Source organism: Lepisma saccharinum, chromosome 20 (genome assembly GCF_977018435.1).
Source record: "Lepisma saccharinum chromosome 20, izLepSacc3.1, whole genome shotgun sequence".
NCBI lineage: Eukaryota > Metazoa > Arthropoda > Insecta > Zygentoma > Lepismatidae > Lepisma > Lepisma saccharinum.
In genome coordinates, this window is record NC_139248.1 from 17714052 (window position 1) to 17735886 (window position 21835).

At 40.8% G+C, this 21835-nt stretch overlaps 1 protein-coding gene across 2 annotated transcripts in view; it reads right to left on the reverse strand.

The window, feature by feature from the left end:
* Positions 1–21835, reverse strand: part of LOC146003748 (pyrokinin-1 receptor-like) — a 172439-nt gene that overhangs the window by 70090 nt on the left and 80514 nt on the right. The window lies entirely within an intron of this gene.

Sequence of the window (21835 nt, forward strand, 5' to 3'; positions counted from 1 at the left end):
TTAATTTATTATCTGCATTAAGCCTCTCAAGAGAATGGTCAGTTTGACACGAGGCTTCCAGTTTCGAACTCTGGTTTAGGCATGGACGTATCATTGTGTTTGTCCCATCATCCTTTCCTGAATTCATTATTCATCCTCATCGTCGTGATGAACTCAAGAGGTAGAAAAGGGACTAAAATAATCGAAATGAAAAGTCAGAAATAATAAATACACATCGTTTTAGTTTATTTTACTTAGCTTTTCTGCCATTTTTGGCTAACCGGGAAGATGAGGATGAATGATACTGAGATGACTGAAGGGACAATCAGAAACATATATGGACGACACAACACGAGCCCCACAGACGATTATACTGGCCGTGAGTTCAGACGCCAGAGCCTCGTTAGTCTGCAAAATGCAGTCCAGGGGGTACTACGTGCAAGAGAGCTTGGCATTTGGGTGTCTTTGGAAAGGGTCACCCTGTAAAAGTCCCCCCCTCCAAGTGCCTGTTTTTATCCGGTCCTCTGGATAACTTCCTGCTATAATCCTTCAAATCCCTTCTTTCACCTCACCCTGGGTGCCAAACGAGCAGATTATATTTGCGCCGGAATTACGAAAGGGGGGTTTCACATAACAATTTATATTTTTTAGTCCCTGGTTCGTTTATACATGTACAGCAAGTGAAAAAACAACTGGTTTTAATTGGACAGTACCGTAGTTCTTTAAATCATAACATTTCTAGTAGGATATATTGCTTTATTATACGTTGTTAGCACCTATAGCTTACACCATCGGCACTTCCTTTACCGCAGAGTTAGCAAAACTATCTCTGCGGGCCTACCCTCAGCTTAAATTATATTCCGTTCATTACAATGCGTTTCCTTACGCCTTCACTCTTTCTTTTGGGCATCAATTATTTAATACGGAAATATCCAAATATTCAAGGCTTTTTCTAAAAGGGGACTTGGGACAGCAACAGGGGTTGGCTTACACCAAATGCTACATTATTATATTAAGTCTAGCCACCAAAAGTGGACTAAACTTGAGGATACGTTCCTCTTCGTCGATCAATGGAAAAACACTGTTTTCTTGCTAAAGCCCACTGGCCTTTTTTATAGTCGGGGTAAACGTCCGTGGACGTGGACCCCGTAGCGTTGGAAAAATTCCGCTGCCAACGGTCTCTTGAAAGACAGCTAGCTCCCCCAACCGGGGAGATAAAAGAAACAGGGGAATCTAATATCCAGTAAAGCATAATCCAATAAGCACATACACTTACATGCAATAATAACATAAAAGTACACTCATGGAAACATATTACTTAACCCTACACCTTGTAGCTGGCCAGCAATTAATTATTACAATATACAAGACCAGTAATGGTCAATCCGACCATTTCAACCCTCATACCCGGAATAAATGTGCATTGTATGCCGCTACACTTCACCTCACACACTAATTGTGACTCTAACCTTCTACCTCTTGATAACAAGGCAATACGACGAATTAAAGATATAGGTATAGAGACGATGAAGGTTGATTAAGGAAAACAGGCTAGCAAAGATAGCACCCAAGCACTTGCTTCAAGTACCTGAAGGAAAAACCACACGTAGAGGTATAATAAATCAGGACAGCAGCTATGACGACACTGTCTTTAGCGCAAAGCTCGCCACGCCGGTCCATTAACTTCGATATGGAAATGAGGCCTCGCGTTATCTTGCGGAAGAAACTACCTTTGCACGATTCTCGAAAGAATATTCCTTCTCGCAGCCAATTTCCGGCAGCTAATTCCATCCATTGCTCTCCTCCTGGGAACTGGGAACTTCAATCTGGGAGTATTCCCAGCGGGACTACTTTACTACGCGGATGACTACTTGTAAAACGGTTGTGTGTCAAGGACAGAAATCGTTGGATCCAATTAGAATCAAATTTACCGAAGCAGAAGGAACGGAATTTTCTGAGTTTGCTCCAATTCTCTTTGCTGCTTGTGGAGAGAAAATACAGCTGCACGACGGGTTCACTACAAGATGGATACACTGACGAAAACGGATTCTTGTGTTTGTACCGAGGCAGGGGTCTCGTATTAAAACGAGACGAGACCGAGACTCGAAGTTTCGTTAGATACTTTGGTAGTTGTATAATACATGAAATTCTGATTACAAGTCATATATTGTGGGTATAGTAATACAATCGGTTCAGTGTTTCCAACCTCACATAAATTTCTCTCTTCAATTTGAGGATGAAGTATTGTAATACATTCTCAATTCTACTCACGATTTCTATTTCGGTATTATATTACTGGTTTAGTACTAGTGGCATATTGCTTCAGAGGGGTTATCTTGTTGGTGTCGTCCTAATTGCGAACAGTCCTAGTTGCGAACACTTGCTGTCTGAACAGGAATAACCTCGAAGGAATGTGTCCTAATGGACCACATTAGTGATGACGTCATGGCAGACGACTGAGCACGATTTGAGTCCAAACAAAGAGGACACGTGGTTTTTTTCCTATCCAAAATCATTGAATCTTCCATCGGAAGGAGTAGTTTAAGTAATGTGACAGCAGTTATGAAACAAATTTGTGATGCATATCGTACATCCATATAAAGATGAGATTTCGGAGAATACGTCGATATGTTATACATACCTTACAGACCATAAGGAAAAGAATAACTCGAAATCATGCATTTTTAAAGAAAATCGATCCATTCCGTTTCCGAACACAGCCGAAGCTCAACCTTCGGTGAGGTTGCCGATATGAATTCTGGGAGTTCAGCATGCTCACGTGACTGCAGTGCCGCCGCCTATTGGCTGCCGTTTCGGATCGGAAGCCGGTAGGAACATTCGCTTTACTCGATATACTAATTAATGTACACTTTTTATTCTCCTCTATAAGGTACGTGTAATATCTGGACGTATTCTACGAAAGTTCATCTATGTACGATACGCATCACAATTTTGTTTCATAACTGCAGTGACAAATCTTAAAGCTATCACTTCCAATGGAAAATTTCAATGTTTTTGAATAGGCTAAAACCACGTGACTGCTTTGTTTGGACTCAATCTTCCAGCGTGACGTCACACTAATAAGGTACATTGCGAACACATTTTTCTGCCTGAGAGCCTACAACTTCTCACACTTCCTGTGTATTTTTAACGATTTTTTAAACGGACTCACTTCCACACTTGACACTGGTCAGCGCTTTGTGGTCACCTTTCGAACATAGATAAATCTTCGTCGAAGTACACATAATTTAATACTATTTATGGTGCACAATTCTTAACTGAATAATAGTACAATGATTAACTTCGTCAATTAATAATATCATTTATAACTTTTACCTAAATTTGAAATTATGATTTCAAAACATATGACACTGCTCTTAAGAATTTAGGAATATCACCAACCTCCTTATAATAATTTCTCACTTTGATGTGTTCGCAATTGGGGCAATTTAGGCATTGTTTGCAATTAGGACAGAACCATTTTTCTAAAGGGTGCGGCTTAGCGTTCGTTTTCTTTAAAAAAGTTAGGACATGCACGGAAAAAGGAAATATGCACGGAGAAAGGAAATGTGTACGATGAGAATAAATATGCACGAAGAGAGTAAATATGCACGGAGAGAGGAAATATGCAGGAAGGAAGGAATATGCACGAAAATAATAAATATGCAAGTAAACAATTAACAAGTACGAAGAAAATATGTTTGATGGATATTCGAATGTCAACAACTGATATGACGTGATCTCGGAAAGTAGACATGAGACGAGAACACGAGACTTGATCGAAACGAGACAGAAAACCAAAACTCCACCATCCACCATGGCTCCGCCACTGATTTCACACATGAGACGAAACTGACCTTGGGTCGACCGCTGAGCCACCGAGGTGGCCGAAAAATTACTGCACTGCTGGCAACCCTGGCGAATAGCGCGCCAATCACAAGGCGGAATCAATATGCCATTAGGCGCCTGAGAGAACGACGCCATTCCCGCGCCATATTGAAGCAATAAATTATGAAGATAAGCCAGACAGTCGAAAAAAAGAATCTTCATGCAGCTGGGGGCATCAAGTAAATATAGTCGACCTTCAGAGATTAACTTTGGAATAGAGTTACATCCATAGCAGCTTATTTATTTTTCTAAAAAAAAAAAAAAAAAAAAAATCTCTCTTTTCTTCAGCAATAACTCCCAGAACTGATTTATTTTTCTTTCAACGTCTGGAAGAGACTCGTCAGTTGGATTGGGTTTCAGACTCGCTGTTCCATTTTCGTGCTGCTTGCGTTACAGATTTCAGCCTGGGAGCTGAAAGAATGCTTCACATGGATCCTGAAAGAGATTCGCTTAGCCATTTGTTCTTCTCTAAGTGTGGACTTTCTATAGGAAAATACACAGTCTCAACATCTTATATGCTACTCACAAATAGAAAGTCTGCTACCATTTTCTCCAAGAGAATGCTCTCTAGACATGTACATCTATGAGAAGATTTCGACAACTTGATACTTGCTGGCAACATAACTTGCATTTGGACATTGCTTTAGCAACCACCACGAAAGTTAGCAAAAGTGACGCCTCACGACAGGAGACCTCCGAGGCGAAATAGTTACAGCAACGTGCCGCGACGCCAGAGGCCCCACGTTCGAACACTCGGTAAGACCTGGGCAGTGGCGGCGATTAGGGGTGGGCAAGGGGGGCAATTGCCCCCACTTTTCGCCACTTTTCCCCCCGCACTATCATAAATCTTATATACAAAGGGAAATATACTGTCTTCCCCCCCAGTTTTGACATCTTGCCCCCCCCCCCCCCGGTTTTGGAACCCAATCGCCGCCACTGGACCTGGGTGTATCATTATGTTGTCCCATCATCCATTTCATCGTTCATCCTCATCGTTACGATTACACGGCCACGTAAAATAACCGAAGTAGAAAGCTAATTCCGTTTATTAGTTTTAAGATACATCTTCTACAATAGTTGAGCTTCATATACAGTCATGCATCAATTGTGGTAAGTTTGCATATTCTTATAATATCATTTTTTACAGGAATCGTGATGAAAACACCCACGATATCTTCAACAAGCTACACTTCCATGACAATCTACACACTAACACTCTTCACTTTTAGGGCAAACGTGCTCAATTTCAACTTAATGTTAAAGAAAGGCGGTCATATTTTATCCCAATTAGCTTATAGACACGTCTTCTTATTGGTCAATTTGTTTGTGGTGGCGCAAACGTTGTCCAAATTCAAATTATACGTATGGGGGCAATAAAGTACAATCCTAAAGCGGCGGCAGGCAGATAAGGTAACAGTGCTTTCCTAATGATCGGCTCAAGTGGAGAATCTATATCATATTCCATACACAGGATGGAAACTGCATTGTGGAAAGAACTGGCGGTTTTTCCAGGACAGACCAACCACCGCCTCTAGCTTTGGCATTTTTCCAGCCAATTCAACTGTCCACTGGATAAATTCCCTCGAGCACGCTGGAATTCCATAAATCCTACAGATGGGGAGACCCAAGGATCGTGGCACATATTATCCCAAAATAACACTCTCCGCTCGCAGGTCACTCTCCCTTCAGATGGGCCATTTTTCTATTGTACCAGTTTTCTGTAATGAAATTTCTTTGCGCCATGGAGTAATGTAATTGTGGTGGTTAGTAATATAACATTGAGGACATATTTTCTATGATTTACAACACTGGTCACTGTGGCGTCGCTCCCTGACCCCAAACTTAAACCACGATGACACAGGGTGTGCGCGAAAGTGTTGCCAACTTCAAGTTGTCAAAGAAAGTGTTGCCAACTTCATGTTGTCAAAGAAAGTGTTGCCAACTTCAAATTGTCAAAGTGTTGCCAACTTCAAGTTGTCAAAGAAAGTGTTGCCAACTTCAAATTGTCAAAGTGTTGCCAACTTCAAATTGTCAAAGTGTTGCCAACTTCAAATTTTCAAAGTGTTGCCAACTTCAAGTTGTCAAAGAAAGTATTGCCAACTTCAAATTGTCAACGTGTTGCCAACTTCAAGTTGTCAAAGAAAGTGTTGCCAACTTGAAATTGTCAAAGTGTTGCCAACTTGAAATTGTCAAAGTGTTGCAAACTTGAAATTGTCAAAGTGTTACAAACTTCAAGGAATAAGAAACAACTTAAATGGAGCCTTCAGAAAACTAAGACTCAATTCGAACTGTCCAAAGATGTGCGTCTACACGTTAACAAGCATAGGTTGGTTGGTTGATTTGGTTCATTTGACTTCGCTTGTCTGACATGGCAAAGATGAGGATGAGTGCTAATATGATGAAAGTGATGAAGGTGTTCTCGCAAAGAACACCCATACCCTTGTCGGGAATCTGACGCCGTAGCGTGCTGTGCTAGCCACTCCGTCAGAGAGGTCGACACGGTAACAACGACAGTGTACAATGTACATCTAGCCTAGTGTAGACCCGATTTAAATATCTGGCTTGCACTTGTGGAACTCATCATTCTCCTTGCAGGAAGGCGACGGACAAAGCTTCCTGCTTCTCTCCTTTCCGCCCCACTTACAACGCTACAGCACAGCCTCTCGCTCTGCACTCCACACGTGCATACGAGAGCGCTCCTACACAGAAAGTTACCAGTTACCAGGCCTGACGTAAACTAACCATTATGCTTATACAATGTAATCTATGTCAGCAACATGACGACCAAGGTGGAATTTAAGACTGGCATTGTAGAAGTGAAATTAAAATTTTCCTGCTTTTCAGTTGTAAACACAACATATTAAATATCATTGTATTGTATTTGATGGGAAAATATGTTACTTTTAGGCTCACGGTCGTCTTTATCTGCACTTTCTCCTTGCCAAACTGTCGATGCCTGGATGGACGCCATCTAAAGTCACATGATCAAGTGATTACCAGTGCAAGGGTCACTGAGCAGTGTGGCCAGAACAAAACTTTAAATTTCCACCCTTCTCACCCAAAAAATGTGTATTGTTAAACGCAACAGCTAAAAAGTTATAGAGTTTTAGTTTTTTGCAGGACTTTATAGACTCCCTGTATTTTTATTTTTGTAAATAAAGTGTTCTCAAATGATTTGAAAGCATATATTCTTGAAACCGCCGTCGTAAATTTTTTCTCGTGTGCGTCTACGTAGGCTTTGTAAACTACATAATCTATGCTAGATTACGTGTACGTATAAGCTTGTGTGTCATATCACTAGTCCCTAGTTAGGCTAGAAAATTAATATTTCAACTTTGTATGGCTAGATTCTAGGTTCATTGAAGGCTTAAAGAAGGTTTAAAAGTATGATCACAATCAATATTGGGATTTTATTATTGATAATTAAACAACCTTTAAACCAACATATATCATTTGTAATAATACTTTTTCAGCTTAGATGAGCATTTCATAAACTTAAGCTGAGGGTATCAATAACCTGAATATTTTCTTTAATAGTTTCTAGACTGAAGATTGGTTAAAATCAATACTTGAAAATGTCGCGGCTGACAGATGGTAATATACGACATTAGTGGCATCTAGTGTGAGATAAATTATTTAAAATTTAATTTAATGTTGCATGTATTTTTAAGTAGCAAGACATCAATACATATCTTAATTATTATTATTATTATTTTTTTTTAATATGATCAGTACTTATCATACTATCTCATCTCAGAACGGTCGCTTTGAAACTTATGTAAGATATAAAACCTTTCATACATGTTCACGGGCATCAAAAGGAGGGTCGAATCCTTCATTTCAAGTTACAAAAGAACAGAAAGTTTGTTGCTTTTATTGTTAATAACAGAAATAAAGTTCAGTTAGTAAGTATTCCAACCAGCTTTCTTCTCTGTCTAATATAGCTATATGCTGAGAAGCCTTCGGAGAGAAAAAAATGTTTGGAATATCCAGAAAATAGGTTTTGACAACGAAATGTTTGTTTCAATAAGCGAGAAACAAATTATAACACCATTAAGCCTTGTTTCCATGATATGAAAAACTCAATATGCTGACCAAGGCAGTAATTTATTTTATTATAAAACATAAACTAAACGTAACGTTTCAACCTTCTAGCAAGGTCTTCTTCAGACTCTGCACCAAGTACAAATGTAACAAGGTACAAAACAGGACGATATATATACACAAACATTATTCCCCTCCAGACTATTAGAAAGTTGTTCTGGAACATTCTAGCAGGTGACTTTCCCTTGTCAACTGTACTTTCACCTGAAAGGCTAAACTTTTTCTTCCATCTGGAATGTGGTTAGACTCTTTATCTCACGCTCTTTTTCCTTCATTCATTTAAACACACGAGAGAAACAGGACATGCATAGAGTGGAATGAGGCTAAGCAGATAGGAAGGGAGAAGAGAATGCTAGTGAGAAAATGGAAGGAGGGCAAGGAAATAGAGAAGAAAGGTGAAGAAGACACAATGAACTGGAATCGGGGACTGAAGATAAACAAAGAATGGAAGAAGGTGTTAGAAAGAGTGGAAAGGACAAGATAGAAAGAGGAGAGAAGAAGGAAGAAGAACGAAGGAAAAAGACCGTGAGATAAAGAGTCCAACCACATTCCAGATGGAACAAAATATGTTTAGCCTTTCAGGTGAAAGTACAGTTGACAAGGGAAAGCCACCTGCTAGAATGTTCCAGAACAACTTCCTAATAGTCTGGAGGGTAGTAATTTTTGTGTATATATATCGTCCTGTTTTGTACCTTGTTACATTTGTACTTGGTGCAGAGTCTGAAGAAAACCTTGCTATAAGGTTGAAACGTTACGTTTAGTTTATGTTTTATAATAATAAAATAAATTTCTGCCTTGGTCAGCATATTGAGAAACAAATAATTGTTCGCCAGAATCGAATTCTTTTAGTAATCTTGCACATTCGTTCAGAGTTACCAATCACCAAATTTAGTGATTTCTCTTGTGATGATTGCTAATTAGCTTAACAAAACGTGTTTTGTTGATTCAAGGAAATAATTTTTTCTGTGTTTGAAAACATGATATAATGTAAAGGTAAATGCACTCGTGGAATCTCTACAGGCAAACCGGGTTACGGATACCAGAGACCATGAAAAAATTCAAGCACAAATCCCGCTATTCAAGGCGAAATTTCCAAGAAATTTAAGGGTACAGACAGATTCTTTCTCTATTTCAACCTTACGTATTACCGCATCTCACCACCCCCAAAAATATATTAACAATTCACTCCAATGAATCCAAAATTAGCCCAAAATTGGTATTTGCTATTTCACGAACTCTCTACATCTACAAACACAAGTCACAAGTGTTATCGGATATAGAAATCTACGAAAAATTGTTAATTTTATAAGAATTTCAAATGTACCTAATCAACTACAAGATATCTTGCAATAATCTTAAGTCCGTCTGCAAAGGGTACTATCAAAGGAAAAGGATTGAGAGAATTCTGTTTTATTTTCCACGCAGCTTTCTTTTATTTTTCTTCCTCGATAAAAATAAAAGCGAAACTGTGAAAACTTACTTCAGAACATACATATATACACTTGGTTAACGGTTTGTCCTGGTGGTACAAATTCGTAGTGAACAATCCCTCGGATATCGCACAATTTCATGAATTTTGGCAATGTTTTCGTCCGTTGCTGGCCGCCATACACTTTCTTCATTAGTCACTTGTTCCCTCCCCTCAGAAAACCGTTTAATCCATTTGTACACTGCTGTTTTCTTCATGGCATTCTGGCCGTACACCTGCACTAACATTTCCAGTGTTTCACTCCGACTCTTGCCCAGTTTCACCAGAAATTTGACGTTTGTTCGTTGCTCTAATTCCGGTTCAGCCATTTTGACGACAGCACAAACAACAATGCACGCCACTCGGCACAAATCCGCCACGCGTCAACGCGAACACTGCTGTGAGACACTGAAATATAAAGATTACAAAATCTTACAGAGCTGCTTGTATAGTGCTGCCCTCAGCGCTAAGCGGAGGCAAGTTCGCGAACTTAATTGTCAGACCTTGCATGGGCAAGCACAATTCACGCATAATTCCCGGAATTCAAGGAAGTCCGTGGGCTACTAACTTGGGAAACTAACTTGTTTAGTTATATCATGAATCAAATTTGTCAAAAGGGAAAGAAACCTAAATTCGAAGTACACGGTTTTTGCTCCCCACGTGCAGAAAGCAAATCCTTGTACGCGTGAAGCATCATATCCACAGATCTCCACTTCTCTCGGCCGTGTTCAGAGGAGAGAGTGAGAGAGTTGCAGCGATCCGTCACACCCCCTTGGACAGTTTGTGACGTGGAAGGTATCGCGAGCGATTTATCTACATCGTTTGTCGAGGAAGCTAAAATGCTTTCAGGCCAACAGCGAGCCAGGATAAGGTTATGTGGTAGTTGCTTCTGTATCGCACAAGCATTTGTACTTTGAGGATATTGTTGCGGATCAAGAAAAGGATTGTGCGAGTAACTCCATGGTGCAATGGGGTTACTACAAGTAAAACTCAGACGCAACGATAGTGAGAGAAAAAAATAGCAGACTACTCAACTGATTTGATTCATTTCTGTAAGTGCATTTGGACCTTGTTTCCCATTGCACGGTGGACTTTGATTGTTTTCCTCCCTGTATGCATTCTCTCAATGCTGATTTCGGACTGTGAATGTTTCCCCAAGAATCAGGCATGTTGGAATGTAAACTCCAAACCTCATCAAAATCTCGATTTTCACCAAAAGTGAACTCCCATGTTTAAGGACATGCGATACAGTCTCCACGAGACTCTTCCAAAGCTCTTCCGTCCGTGACAGTGTGCCAACTTAGCTCTCTTGGAGCCAGATCTGGCTCATTCGTGCACTCGTTCGGCTGTGAACTGGGACGCCCAACCCCGTGCCCCCCTATGATGCCATCACTAGTTCCGGCCCACATAGACCCGCTTTTGCCATAATTATACGTACATTTTGCACATCACGTGATATTGTTATATTGGCTGCGTCGCCCCACTCCCTCTTATATCCCAAGCTACTTTTTTTTCATATCGCCGTGTTTGTCGTGAAATTGACATAACATCGTTATCAGGGAATTCTTTATTTTCGATTTCATACGACCATCGGTGGATTATTGAGATGGATGATGCCGCCGGATCTAGATGTTGAAAACTAAGAATAAACTGTCATCAATTTAGAGTTAACGATAATATCAGTGACAACTAAGATTACCCTAGGAGGCACTTTATCCAGCCTCCATGAAAGTCAGTTTTAACTCCATTTAAGGTGAAATTTAGTTCTTTTATACGCATCAGGTTTGGCAACACTGCCAGGAGGGAAGAAGAAAAGCATTGATCATATGGGAATATGATTTGATTCGTTCTCTTGGGAATATAAAACTTCCGATGGAATAGAAAAATATGTCAACGGGAAATTTTCTAACGATGGAAGCGGCCCCGGCGCCCACCCAGCATCGAATAACATGGGTACCTGGGGGAAACCCTGGGGGGTAAAGGCGGTCAGGGGCGTGGTGCTGATCACATCACCCCCACTTACGACCGGATCAAGAAAGTGTGGGGCGTTACCCCCACACCCCCTATATGCCTTCATGGCGTCGTGCTAAGCACAGGGGAACACTTTACTTTTTACTTTTTGTCAACGGGAAGAGGGTAGTTTGAAGATGCATTTCACCAGCGGAAAAGTCGAAACTTCCATTTGATTAGCCGTAACTTGATGTTGAAGTTCCCCATAACGAATTCATGGGATTCCGAAAATTCTTATTCATCATATTTTTCAAACATCGTGTCCAGCTTAATAATGATAATAAAGAAACGCTTCCACTTGCAACTTAGAGAGAAATTCATACTCTTGGATACACTCAGGTTTTTTTTAGCAGCAGTGCCCATTCGGGCGATATTAAAATAAATGCACCATTGGTGCGTAACTGTATCTCCTCCCCTTAACCCTATCCCCTTCGGTGCGAGCGGTTCCGGGTTCGATTCCACCTGGGAATCCCCAAAGTGTCGGTGTTGACCCAGCGTCCTGGGAACAACTGGGTTTGATTGATTTGATTGATTGATTTGATTGCTTGATTTGCTTTATTTTACTTCGCTTTTGTGCCACTTTTTGCTAATTTGCGAAGATGGGGATGAGTGATGATATGATGAAACTGATGAATGGACACTCACAAACATATATGCCCAGGCCGGGATTCGAACCCGGGACCACTGGCGTCGTAGCGCATTGTGGTAATCACTCCACCGCAGGGGGCGGCAAGGAGGACAACTGGGGAGCTACTTGAAGAGAATAAGTAACGTTTTCTGGTGTAGAAAGCCAGAAAAACAGCGACGATGGGACTGGATGTAGCTTACCACGCGTCAACAATGAAAAGGAGCTTACTAGGCCCTGGCACTCAGAGACTTGTTGCGCAAAGGATTTTAGTTTTAAATGTGTGCGTGTGTATTTGTTTCAGGAGGAGAAGGGGGTTTGTATTCCAGTCTTTGTGAAATAAGCTGCAGAATAATCTAAACTGAATTACCTGAGAAGTATTGGAGGATAAGTAGGTGAGAAAACTCAACCCTACATGTGTGCTTTTATTTTTGTTTGTAACTTTTTTTTAAAAATTTCCATCTATAAAATGTTCTTTTCGTGTATTCTATAGAATTAATTTCGCTTTTATACCATGCACCATTTTAAATTAATATTTTGTTACGTTCTTTGGATTTTTCAATGTGAAAATTTACTTCACTCCTTGCACGGAGAACAATTCCTTACCAGCTTAATGTGAGGTTACCTCCCACGAGGGATAAACCTTAAACAGTGGAGTAAATATCATAAGTCAGCTTCCACTGATGTTAGTTCATCTTAAAAAGAAAACAGGCGATGGGAAAGTAGAAGAAATAAATAAATAACAGGGTTCTAAAAACAAGTAGAATATATTACCAAATAAGTAATACAATAGTAGGAAAAAAAGGAGGTACAAGAAAATACTAAATTAAGGATTTAGAAAACCATAAATATACCAACAACGCTGTATGGCATAGAAAGCATAACGCTCCAAAATAACCACACAAGTAGATTAACAGCAACAGAGTTATAGGAAAAACCAGACGAGATAGAATCAGGAACGCTAAAATCAGGGAACAGCTACAAGTACTAGAATCAACTGAAGAGATAATAGAGAGAAGAACACTGGGCTGGTATGGCCATGTCATGAGAATGGGAGAAGAAAGAAACCCGAAACAAGGAATGGAAGCGGGACCAGAAGGAAGGAGAGGAAGAGGAAGACCTCGGATAGGATGGAAAGTAATGGAAGCGAAACCAGAAGGAAGGAGAGGAAGAGGAAGACCTCGGATAGGATGGGAAGTAATGGAAGCGAGACCAGAAGGAAGGAGAGGAAGAGGAAGACCTCGGATAGGATGGGAAGTAATGGAAGCGAAACCAGAAGGAAGGAGAGGAAGAGGAAGACCTCGGATAGGATGGGAAGTAATGGAAGCGAAACCAGAAGGAAGGAGAGGAAGAGGAAGACCTCGGATAGGATGGGAAGTAATGGAAGCGAGACCAGAAGGAAGCAGAGGAAGAAGAAGACCTCGGATAGGATGGGAAGTAATGGAAGCGAAACCAGAAGGAAGGAGAGGAAGAGGAAGACCTCGGATAGGATGGGAAGTAATGGAAGCGAGACCAGAAGGAAACAGAGGAAGAGGAAGATCTCGGATAGGATGGGAAGTAATGGAAGCGAAACCAGAAGGAAGCAGAGGAAGAGAAAGACCTCGGATAGGATGGGAAGTAATGGAAGCGAGACCAGAAGGAAGCAGAGGAAGAGGAAGACCTCGGATAGGATGGGAAGTAATGGAAGCGAAAGCAGAAGGAAGGAGAGGAAGAGGAAGACCTCGGATAGGATGGGAAGTAATGGAAGCGAGACCAGAAGGAAGCAGAGGAAGAGGAAGACCTCGGATAGGATGGGAAGTAATGGAAGCGAAACCAGAAGGAAGGAGAGGAAGAGGAAGACCTCGGATAGGATGGGAAGTAATGGAAGCGAGACCAGAAGGAAGGAGAGGAAGAGGAAGACCTCGGATAGGATGGGAAGTAATGGAAGCGAGACCAGAAGGAAGGAGAGGAAGAGGAAGACCTCGGATAGGATGGGAAGTAATGGAAGCGAGACCAGAAGGAAGCAGAGGAAGAGGAAGACCTCGGATAGGATGGGAAGTAATGGAAGCGAAAGCAGAAGGAAGGAGAGGAAGACCTCGGATAGGATGGGAAGTAATGGAAGCGGAACCGGAAGGAAGGAGAGGAAGAGGAAAACCTCGGATAGGATAGGAAGTAATGGAAGCGAAAGCAGAAGGAAGGAGAGGAAGAGGAAGACTTCGGATAGGATGGGAAGTAATGGAAGCGAGACCAGAAGGAAGGAGAGGAAGAGGAATACCTCGGATAGGATGGGAAGTAATGGAAGCGAGACCAGAAGGAAGGAGAGGAAGAGGAATACCTCGGATAGGATGGGAAGTAATGGAAGCGAAACCAGAAGGAAGGAGAGGAAGGGGAAGACCTCGGATAGGATGGGAAGTAATGGAAGCGAGACCAGAAGGAAGGAGAGGAAGAGGAAGACCTCGGATAGGATGGGAAGTAATGGAAGCGGAACCGGAAGGAAGCAGAGGAAGAGGAATACCTCGGATAGGATGGGAAGTAATGGAAGCGAGACCAGAAGGAAGGAGAGGAAGAGGAAGACCTCGAATAGGATGGGAAGTAATGGAAGCGAAACCAGAAGGAAGGAGAGGAAGGGGAAAACCTCGGATAGGATAGGAAGTAATGGAAGCGAAAGCAGAAGGAAGGAGAGGAAGAGGAAGACTTCGGATAGGATGGGAAGTAATGGAAGCGAGACCAGAAGGAAGCAGAGGAAGAGGAAGGCCTCGGATAGGATGGGAAGTAATGGAAGCGAGACCAGAAGGAAGGAGAGGAAGAGGAATACCTCGGATAGGATGGGAAGTAATGGAAGCGAGACCAGAAGGAAGGAGAGGAAGAGGAATACCTCGGATAGGATGGGAAGTAATGGAAGCGAAACCAGAAGGAAGGAGAGGAAGGGGAAGACCTCGGATAGGATGGGAAGTAATGGAAGCGAGACCAGAAGGAAGCAGAGGAAGAGGAAGACCTCGGATAGGATGGGAAGCTAATGGAAGCGAAACCAGAAGGAAGGAGAGGAAGAGGAAGACCTCGGATAGGATGGGAAGCTAATGGAAGCGAGACCAGAAGGAAACAGAGGAAGAGGAAGACCTCGGATAGGATGGGAAGTAATGGAAGCGAGACCAGATGGAAGGAGAGGAAGAGGAAGACCTCGGATAGGATGGGAAGTAATGGAAGCGAGACCAGAAGGAAGGAGAGGAAGAGGAAGACCTCGGATAGGATGGGAAGTAATGGAAGCGGAACCGGAAGGAAGGAGAGGAAGAGGAAGACCTAGGATAGAATGGGAACAATACCTGTCAGAGATGGTTACTAAAAGGGGGAAGGCACTAATGGAAGTTAAATAGAATGGCACAACATAGGTAGAGTTTTAGCAGGTGGCTGAAGGACCCCAACGTCTAACGAAGGGGAAGAAGAAGTAAGTAAGTAAAAAGAAAACACCAAATCAGGTAATAACAAAATAAAATCGAATAAGCATTCTTCAACTGCACCTGTCAAAATCCCACAAAACAAAAACAATACATCTTCGAACCAGCATACGTCATAATGTAAACAACTGGTTGGTTAGTAACCATTAGGTTACAGGATTGCGTCATAACAGCATTGACATTATAACATGATAAAAGTATTGCTTTTAGAAGTCTTGACTTCGCCATGGGAAATAAGACGAAATAAGAACATTTACTTTGCAGCGAAAAGAACCAATTCCACGTACGTGAAACAGATACGAATTCTATTTCAGACTGGTTCTCTAAGATTCCCACATCACGGCTCCTACCGAAAGATAGATTAGATGAGATCAGCAGAAGCCTTTGGTTTGTCAAACAGTGGGCAGGAAGCCCTGAAAGGAAATTGAACAGGAATCCTTGCCGAGGCAGGAACATCAGAGATAAATCGAAGGAGCTCTCGTGAGGAATTCCGCATTTGAAGAGTTCTAAAAGAGAATGACTAATGAGTCGACTTCATTGACGAGAAATCTTCGCGGGGGGTATGTTGAGAGAACAAGGACGATTCTGACGTACAAGACAAGGTCGAAAGGCCATGACGTTAGCAATTTCATTTCACTTCCGTTCTTGAAGTGCTTTAAATGATCAACGGGATAAGAACATTCAGGATCCAGGAACTAATATTGCTAAGTAGTTCTGCTTCTATTTGATTTTAACTTATTGTGTATTTACATTATGTAAATTAGTATAGTAGTTCTGCGAAGAGGAAGCGGCTCATTGGTTTTTAAATTATTATACATGCAATTGTGCGATTTAAATTCGTAATAATTTTGTGTTATTGCTTGCCGATGAATTTTGTCATTTTATTCTGTGTGTATTAGCGTAAAAGTACTATAAAAGCGCGACATCTGTTATTCAGCAGTAGAAATATCAAATATACATACATGCAGTGTATTTTTTCTGAGAGAAATAAATGTTCCTGTACGCTTTGTAAGCTAGTTTCTATAGTGACGTAGACAACATTAATGACGACCTCCGTGGCGGAGTGATTAGCACAGTACGCTACAACGTTAGGCGTCTCGGGATCGAATCCCGGTCGTTCTTCATGAGTTCATGAGTGTCCCTTCATCAATTTCAACATCCTCGCGATTAGCCAAAAGTGGCAGGATAGTTAAGTAAAATGAACCAAATCAATCAAGCAAGCAAAGTTAATAATAGGAGTTAGTGCAAAAATAAAAACGTGTAGCCTGATAAAATGAAAAAAAAAAACAACAACACATTTTGACAAAAATATCGCCGAAATGTGCAAAAAGAAAACTTTTCACCGATTAGGTTAAAAAAAAGCAACACCGAAAAATTTACTTCTCTCATAATAATCTCCGACCTCCGCAGCGGAATGCAGCACGGGTTCGAATCCCGGCCTGGGCATGTGTGTTCTTCATGAGTGTACCATCAATTTCGTCTTACCACCATTCATCCTCATCTTCGCGATTAGCCAAAAGTGGCAGAAGAGCGAAGTAAAATAGACGACATCAATTAATAAATCAATCTGGTAAAAATATACGTGGCACTTATGTTTTTCTTTTGAAACAATCCCTGAAACAATCGGATATTAATAATAGAGAGATTGTTAGAAGTAACAATCTAAATTCGTTCCTTAGGATAAACTTCATAGTTACGGAAAGAGCTGTTAGTGCATACACTGTATTTCTATTCACTTAGAAATGGTACAGCCAAATAATCTAATTGTAGTATTAACTTCATAGTGTTTCGATGTTGGAAAAAGAAGCAATCAAAATTATCTCGGAAAGTTGTGGTTTTCATTTGCAGATGTGTACGAAAGTTGGCGTGTTAGTTTGTTCTATATCCAAGAGCACATAATCGTTGAATATATTGTAAATATAGTGTATTTACATGTTGTGAAACACTAACCAATAGCCAGGGTGTGAGACGGGCCGTCTCAGAGAGCACCCAAATGTCAACCCCTTTTCCACGTATTCCACTGAATTATTACAGACTAACGGGGCTCTGGCGCCTACACTCACATCTAATGTAATGCTCTGTAGAACTTGTGTTGTGCCTATCCACGTGTTTCCTTCATCAATTTCATCTTAGCACCATTCACATTTGCCAAAAGTGACAGAGGGGCGACGTTCAAACTAAGCAATATCCCTTGAAATCTCTCAGACCAGATTAATACGTAATATTTAATAAGAGTAAGCAACTAGAAAAATAGGACGTAATCTTAAATTTTGGTAGTGTGTGTTTTGTTTTCGCTTTTGTATACTACCGGAGATTAATTTGACAATTATCCCTTTTCAGTTATTTCGAAAATTAACTTATTCATTTTGGTCGAATCTTAAAACACCTCTTGCGATTATTGTGTTAAATTTCCCAAATGTCATCAACACCTTATCATCATCCTCAATAACAGATTACTGTCATTACTTGGTGCTTTCCACTCACCATTACAGTGTCGATTTATTCCCTTTTCACCTGTAGCTATACTTTACAGATTTTCTTCAAAAGATCATCTTTCCAAGAACTCATCTCCTCTCCCTTCTAAAGATACAGTCTCACTACAAGTGTAATTGACTGATTTACAAAATTGTCAATGGAAAACCCTTTGCTTGTAGAATCATTTGGAGAATTGTAAATGGAAAACTCTTTGCTTGTCGAGTCATTAGAAGAATTGTCAATGAAAAAATCTTTGCTTTTCGAGTCATTTGGAGAATTGTCAATGGAAAACTCTTTGCTTGTCGAGTCATTTGAAGAATTGTCAATGAAAAACTCCTTGCTTGTCGAGTCATTTGAAGAATTGTCAATGAAAAACTCCTTGCTTGTCGAGTCATTTGAAGAATTTTGCTTGTCGAGTCATTAGAAGAATTGTCAATGGAAAACTCTTTGCTTGTCGAGTCATTTGAAGAATTGTCAATGGAAAACTCTTTGCTTGTCGAGTCATTTGAAGAATTGTCAATGAAAAACTCTTTGCTTGTCGAGTCATTAGAATAATTGTCAATGGAAAACTCTTTGCTTGTCGAGTCATTAGAAAAATTGTCAATGCAAAACTCATTGCTTGTCGAGTCATTTGAAGAATTGTCAATGGAAAACTCTTTGCTTGTCGAGCCATTAGAAGAATTGTCAATGGAAAACTCTTTGCTTGTCGAGTCATTAGAAGAATTGTCAATGAAAAACTCTTTGCTTGTCGAGTCATTTGAAGAATTGACAATGAAAAACTTTCTTGCATTGTTCAGTGATTTACAGAATTGTCGAACGAAAACCTTTTGTTTGTTGAGTCATTTGGAGAATTGTGAATGGAAAACGTTTTGCTTGTTGGGTGATTTCAAGAAATGTCAATGGAAAACGTGTTGCTTGTTGAATGATGCTTATGATTGCTTATGGAAAACATCAGTGCAACCTTCCCACTTTCGTGTGCCTGTGCGCACAACACGCAATGGTAACCTATTCATATCCGGATTAGGGTGCTATAGCCTCCGGACCTGCATCTTCAAATAGGCCTCTTGCGAAGAAATTAATTTTCTCGCATATATTGATCTAAATTTGGCAGCAGAAGAATATGTAACACCCAATTACGACTGATCAGAAGCGCAACCCGTTCCTTTGTCCCATTAATCAACAGCTGTCGGATGAAGTAGCCTTCAATATCGAGCCTTGTTGAACTTCACAGTTCCACAACCTCGAAACATTACGTCCTTACCTCATGTTCAAGATTGGAGGCGTATGCTGGTCTTACGGCAAACACGTGCTAACGGAAAGTTACCCTGGATTGACGCCAATGGAACGCGTGGGTTCCCTCACCTTCGTGACTTCTCTTGTCCTTCGTGGATTATTCCCTCAATCCACGCCTGGAAATTGTTTTTGCCTGTTCTCCTGTTTCTTTACGACGATTCGTATGTTGTTACTTGCCTGGAGGGTTGCATTTATGATCTGCAATGCAAACGCAAGATGCATCGAAGCGGAACAACAGCTTTGTAAATTATCGCCCGTCATCCACCAACAGGTATGGCTGCTTATTAGCTTACATAATGACTTTATTAGGCAGTAAAAAGTTTGCGTTTAATTTATGAGGTGTATTGGCGGGCTCCGGTTTGAGAGGCGTCGATCGAAATTACACCTGCTGTACTCCAGTTTCATCACGACGAAATTTATGTGCCATTCTAGGCTGAAATATTCATGAATATAAATTTCGCAATGCTTCATTCCCAAGCACCGAGAATGATTTTGCGCAGCTCGCAAGCTCAAAATGCTATAGAGCATGTTCAACAATGAAAATGGGGAAGGGAACTCCTTTTCAATATAGTTAAACCTTCCTGTATTTGCACAGTAGCGTACAAAGACTTGCATGTATTTTACAAAAGCTGAATAAACATTACTTTACTTCTATAAAGTGAAAAGGGACTCTATATTACTTGCACGAAGGAACAGAGCTTCTTAATCTATCTTCTAATATATGTATAAAAATGGATGTGTGTGTATGTGTGTGTTTGTTCCAGCATAACTCTCGAACGCCTGGAGCGATTTCAACCAAACTTGGAACACGTATCACTTGCAATCTCGAAAGAAATACTTTGGGGGTAAGAAACCTCTGGCACCCCTAGGGAGGTGGGGGTGGGAGGGGATGACATGCAAAAATAATCGAAAACGACTAATATTAGTGTGGAATCCATAGTTCTCGGGGTCGCTAAGAGGAATAGTGACACTCCCAATGCCGTTCAACTCCAAGTTCATTTTACACTATAGTTAGAATTCATTCATTTCCTGTGTAATAGAAGATTGGGTTAAATAAATACCCAGACAATGCCGGGTAATCAGGTAGTTCTATATAAAGCTGGAGGGGACTCTACTTTTATATTTCCAGAAAGGTCGAGTGGACCTTAATTTTATTTCCTTACAGGTGGATATGATCTTAATTGTATTTCCAGAAAGGTTGATATGACTGAATATTATTTCCGTAAAGGCCCTACTTTTATTACCTCAAAAGTTCAAAGGGCCCAAAGAGGCGAAACTTTTGTTTCAATTTAATTGGATTTTTATTATTTAGCGTCGCGTTTCTGCCACTTTTGGCTTATCGCAATTATGAGGATGAGTGATGATATGATGATATGATGATATGATGAAATTGATAAAGGAGCGCTCGCAAAGAACATCCATGCCCACGAACGGAGGTCGGCCACTTTTGCTTTAGAAAAGTTGACGAACTTATTTCTATTTCCGAAGAGGCAGTTGCCATCCTACGTGTGTTTGTACAGAGCAGAGGGCCTTGGTCTTACTTGCACAATGGCGGACACGTGTCACATGAATATCTTCTCGGTCGCTACGAGCAAGTGCTCTCACTTATGCAATAGATAAGGCTCGATAGTAAAACATCGAATTTCATATACAGGGTGACTCATAAGTAATAAGCCAAACTGACACAGGTGAAAGTACACGATAATAGAAGCAAAAAAGTCTCAGTAAACATGGGTCTCCAAACGAGCCGTTTTCGAGATAATCGCGAATGTGTGATTATAAGCCGCAATTGACTTCATTGTGTGTAAACGTCGTCCTAGTTGGTAAAATGCTAATAATGTGTGCGAATATGTGGTTAGAGGCCGTCATTGATTGCATTTTGTAAACACCGAGTGCTTTACTCCTTGCGCGGTCCGAGGTTTACTCTTTGTTTACAAAACAGAAAATTTCCGAGAGGTGGCGTTGTAATCAAACAGGATGGATACAATCAGTACAGAGAATTGTACATGCTTGTGACCAATTCCGAAATGAACCGGGGGTTTTTGAAAGCATTTTACCAACTGGGACGACGTTTACAAAAAATTAAGTCAGTGGTGGCTTGTAACCACACATGCGCAAACCACATTCACATTCGCAAAAACGGCTTGATTGCGTGAACCCATATTTACTGAGACTTTTTTGCTTCTATTATCGTGTACTTTCACCTGTGTCAGTTTGGCTTATTACTTATTCGAGTTATAAATGTTTTTGTGTGTTTCCTTATTTCTGTCTGCTCATTTTTACCTAGCCACTTGTCTACATTTTTGTGCTCGTGAAATATTATGAAACGATAAAGGTTAACAGTACAAAGGGTGGGAGTAAGCTATCCCAAAACCAACACCTACCCGTAACTACACTTGTTTGTGGCTGACCTTAGAACACAGCAGGAACCTTGGTCTCTTATTAACCTCGGAACTGGGAGGGAAAATCACATATTTTAGCTTCAGAGAAAGTGGCCGGGACAGAGTAAATGAGGGTAACAAGCCTGAATACTCTGCGAAGTACTGGCAATAGCTGAGAAGT